Source organism: Sinocyclocheilus rhinocerous, unplaced genomic scaffold (assembly GCF_001515625.1).
Source record: "Sinocyclocheilus rhinocerous isolate Xijiao unplaced genomic scaffold, SAMN03320098_v1.1 scaffold645, whole genome shotgun sequence".
In the NCBI taxonomy this organism is placed as follows: Eukaryota; Metazoa; Chordata; class Actinopteri; order Cypriniformes; family Cyprinidae; genus Sinocyclocheilus; species Sinocyclocheilus rhinocerous.
In genome coordinates, this window is record NW_015630037.1 from 177,791 (window position 1) to 182,976 (window position 5,186).

The 5,186-nt window shown below is 36.7% G+C and overlaps 1 protein-coding gene across 1 annotated transcript in view; it reads left to right on the forward strand.

Moving 5' to 3' along the window:
- Positions 1 to 4,702: 4,702 nt before the first annotated feature.
- LOC107739843 (CREB-regulated transcription coactivator 1-like) overlaps positions 4,703 to 5,186 on the forward strand; it is a 17,440-nt gene continuing 16,956 nt past the window's right edge. The window contains exon 1 of the mRNA XM_016552054.1: positions 4,703 to 5,115. The gene's annotated coding sequence lies outside the window, so the exon portion shown is untranslated. The remainder of the gene's footprint in view (positions 5,116 to 5,186) is intronic.

The following is a 5,186-nucleotide window of genomic DNA, read 5'->3' on the forward strand; positions in this document are numbered from 1 at the left end:
TAAAACCAAAAATGATCACTTATTAAACTATTAAGCTTATGAGTTATTTAAATTATTTATATATAATTATTTAATTATCTATTATATATAAATAAAACCTAATTAAATATGATTGTTTGCATATATATAAATAGTGTCTCACTCACACTCACACACACTGAACACACTCACACAAACTGAACACACTCACACACACACACACTGAACACACACTGATCACACACGCACACACACACACACACACACACACACACTGAACACACACACACACACACACACACACACACGCACACACACTGAACACACACGCACACACTTGGTTAAAGTGGTTATTGGCTGGCTGTATTTCTTGACCGAAGGGTTTTTTTATTCTGTTTTTTTGCTGCAGTGCTGCCTGTGTGTGTCTGCCTTTGTTTCTCACTCTTAGTTTCAGAACATATTCATACATTAATTTAATTGCAAGCTGCGTTATTATAAGCTACAGCAGTCAGATGCTAATGAAGCACATAACAAATAAAATTCATAGCAATCAGTGGTTGTGGAGAATAAAGTGTCTGCGCCGCTCTGAGAGTCAGTGATTGGATTGACCGATAGTGTGTTTTCTAGTTTTTGTATTTGTATTGAAACTGTGTGGTGATGATGATATTATCTCTGTCCGCTGAAGACGCTGGTTCCTCTTTTAATGTTTTAGTCTCTTTGTGTTTGTCTGCTCATCTGTTTTAAGGCTGCGACGATAAATCGATGCAGAATCGATTCGTGGATCGATCTTCCGAATGCATGGCGGTTCTCTCTGGAATGGGTTCTGAGCTTATATTTTAACAGCAGATGGCGCTCTACTCTAGTTTTTATCTGCACACTCAAACACTCATGAAGAAGAGCTGAAGAGCGCTTGTGTGTTCGGCTGAGTCTGTAATTTCACCTCGGCTCAGAATGCTTTTATGACGCCAGATTAATGTAAACACAGCCCACTGTGAACACTCTTGTGATTCGCTTCAACCTTCTCGAAACTTATGAAGGATTGTTTTAGGTTCAAGTGTGTGTAAGGATTTGGAAACGAGCAGAGCACGGCTGTTCCTGAAGCATGCAGTGTTCAAAACTAAGCTCAGAATCCACTCGAGAAAGAATCGCCACGCATTCAGAAAATCTCAGAATCGATGCGGAATCATTTCTGGATTCACGATGCATCGGTTTATTTTCCCAGCCCTCGTCTGTTTGTTGTTTTCAGTATCTGACCCGTCACTGCTGTGTTTGTGTTCAGTGTGTTTGCGTCTCCGGACCAGCAGGGCGGCGCTCCTCACGGCCCGATGGTGTTGAATACAGGTGGCTCTCTGCCGGATCTGTCCAGCCTGCACTTCCCGTAACCAGTGTTAATTTCGTTGACGAAAATTAAATTTTTTTCACCGACGACAATGAGACTATAACGAACTAAAACTCTTTTTTTAATGACAAAAACTAGACGAAAATGTTAGGGAGGGACGATTTGGGAAGAGAACGAATCTGCTGCGTGGTTCGGAGGTTAGATGCGTACATATGTACGGTCACTGAAGCTGATTGCGGCCACTCAATGCTTGTGTTTATGTTTTTATACAGGCTATGGTTTATTCCAGCCGCACGCACGTTTCTGAAGCGGCTCTCTTTGCTGCTTCTGTAAAGATACTCCTTTGAATAAATATAGCCAAAATCCTACCAAAATCCATTGCCATGACTTATCGCGAGAGGCAAAAGGTTACGTTTAAGTCTCATAACATTGGTTAATGGAAACGCCGTGAAAAACTTTAGTAGCCCTAAAGATTAATCTAAATTTATTTATAGAAATAAATATGTCTGCGTGAAAGAATGAAGAATATGGTAAACAAGTTGCTATAAAAATGCATATCTAGCCTATATAACCATTGGTATTTCATTCAAAAGAAGACCATGTTCTTGTTCTTTATGAGAAGTGGTTTTATTTAATTTTAACATAAAGGCATGTTGTGTCACCGCAGTTAAATCGGTGTCTATCATGATAAAACCTTAATATCAAACCTATATAATGAGTTTGGAAATTTTAGAGAAATGCTTAATAAATGCACTGTAACTAAACCCATTAGATTTTAGCAGACTAAATTTACTGTAGATTTAGTTGACTAAAATATGATGATATTTAGTTGACTAAAACTAGACTAAAACTAAAAACAATTCAGATGACTAAAATATGACTAAAACTAAATTGCATTTTAGTCAAAAGTCTAAGACTAAAATTAAATCAAAATCTGCTGTCACAATTAACACATTTTCATCGCAATTTATTATTATTATTTTTTGCTACTACATGGGATTAATCAATGAATGCTGATGAACTTTTATAGTTATCATATAACTTATAATAGTTTATAGTTATATGGAAATGAAAGTGCTTAACATTCAACCTGTTCATTTTAATCAGTAGTATTATTTGTGATTTGATTTTTGTGAACGGGAGTTCCTCTTTTGCTGTGTTATAAGCCGCGGGCTTCGGATGCTTTCGCTTTCGAATTCACGATCTTGTCACTTTTTACAAGAAAAGATAATTGTCTGTTTTGCTTATATCTGTACACCTTTCAATTTTAAGACTAAAGCAGCAAAAGATGGATTCATTGTTATTCTTAATTAAAAAGCACAACAACAATAAATCAGTAAGATACAATGACAAACTAGCTTATATAACGTTTAAGATCAGGCATGGCATACACCACGTGCTCTATTATATATATATATACAGACTAATAAATTACAGAACATTTAGCAAACACTGAGGAATCAAATACATTTAAAAAAAGCGTGCCGTATGGAGCAGACGCTTTGGAGCAGCGCAGACCATGCACTCGCACAAATGCAACCACGTCAAATTTTAACACATTCGCACATTCTCAAAATGTTTTGGTTGTAGTCTAGAGCCCTGGACAAAATTTTATTGCTACAGTCTATTTAAAAGTGTTTAATTAATTTGAATGAATTATTAAACATTTTAATATATGTGTATTTAAAATATATATTTAATACACACATTTTTAATATTAAAATTATGAAAAAGTGGTTTGAGTGAATGATTCAGTGACTCATTCATAAATACTTCAGTTGTACTTCAAAACACTTTATAGTGCTTTATACAGTACAGATTCACAGTAATAAACAGGAAAATAAACGAATCAATGATGCAAACTTCCTCAAATAAGAGACAAAGACCAATTCTGCTGTAAAGCAGCTCTAAAAACACATTAGTGTCTTTATTCAGATCAATTCAGTTCAATGACAGTGTGGATGTTGTACAATTCATCAAGTATGAAACCAGTGTGATTCAACAGAAACAGAAGACAATAGCGTCATTATTCAGTTCAGTTCAAGTTTTTAACAAATCAGGTGAGACAAAAACAAATTCAATACTGCAGGTCTTTGGAAATGTAAGCTGTTCTAAATTAAAGGATTTGGACGATGACTGGTGATCTTTTATATGTTAATGACATTAATTAGTCGTTTACAAGGCAGAGAGCTGAAACCATTCAGTTGCAAGATTATTTGCGATTCATAGATTTCACATCTGAATCAGCTCTTTGAACAAATCAAGTGAATCACTCATAAATACTTGCTTCGTTTCTGAATGAATCAGCTCTTTGAACAAATCAAGTGAATCACTCATAAATACTTGCTACGTTTCTGAATGAATCAGCTCTTTGAACAAATCAAGTGAATCACTCATAAATACTTGCTACGTTTCTGAATGAATCAGCTCTTTGAACAAATCAAGTGAATCACTCATAAATACTTAGTTTCTGAATGAATCAGCTCTTTGAACAAATCGAGTGAATCACTCATAAATACTTGCTTCGTTTCTGAATGAATCAGCTCTTTGAACAAATCGAGTGAATCACTCATAAATACTTGCTTCGTTTCTGAATGAATCAGCTCTTTGAACAAATCGAGTGAATCACTCATAAATACTTGCTTAGTTTCTGAAAGAATCAGCTCTTTGAACAAATCGAGTTGCAAGATTATTAAATACTTGCTTCGTTTCTGAATGAATCAGCTCTTTGAACAAATCGAGTGAATCACTCATAAATACTTGCTTCGTTTCTGAATGAATCAGCTCTTTGAACAAATCGAGTGAATCACTCATAAATACTAGCTTTGTTTCTGAAAGAATCAGCTCTTTGAACAAATCAGTTGAATAAATGATTTAATGACTCTCTCATTAAGACAGTGAGTTGATGCCACCTACTGGTGCTTTCAGTTTCATATTAAGGGTATAATTTAAAAAAAAATTAATTTCATATTTAAATATTCATTAAAAACATGAATACCCATTTATTATCATTATTTATGCAACGTTGAATCAACATGTTTCTTTCTAAAGCTACTTTTTGTAATGTCTTTTCTCATCACAACACAATAATGACTTGTCTAATAATAATAAATCTTTAGGCAGGTAATTTCTCAGCCAGAATTGATGTGCAATTATTAGATTGATTAATCGGCACATCATTAATTAATCAGATTTAAAAAAATTCTTGGGAGTCCTAATTTTGAACATTAACATTATGATTTTCTTTAAAGTTGTTTTAAAACAATGCATATTGTGAATATATAAATTTGACTGCAGAATGCTGCCATTGACCAATCACAATCCAGTGAGTCGTGTCACATGATCTGAGATGGGTGGGACTCTTTTTATTTTTCATTACTTTTTCCTTTGGATGTGTTTGTGTTTCTGCAGGTCTGCTGCCGTCTCTGCTGGGCACATCCAGTAACCCCTCCCTTCAGTCGTCGCTTAGCAACCCCAACATCCAATCATCTCTCAGCGCTCACTCGTTCCACAACTTGCTGAGCTCCGCCTCCTTGCACTCGTCCTTGAGCAACCCCTCCCTCCAGTCTTCGTTAAGCTCCTCCCCCTCGCTGAGGTCATCGCTCAGCAGCCAGTCGCTGCAGTCGTGGCTCAGTAACTCCTCCCTCAGTGGCTCCTCCTCTGCTCTGCAGCCGCAGACGAGCTCATCCCCGCGCAGACGAGCGCAGCTGACCCCGGTGATCCTGCCTGCAGACACACGCAGACATCACCCCAAACAGTTCTCCCCCACCTCCTCATCCCTCAGCTCCATCACGCAGGTAAACACACACACACACACACACATACACACACACTCACTCTCTCACACACACACACACACTCACACTCA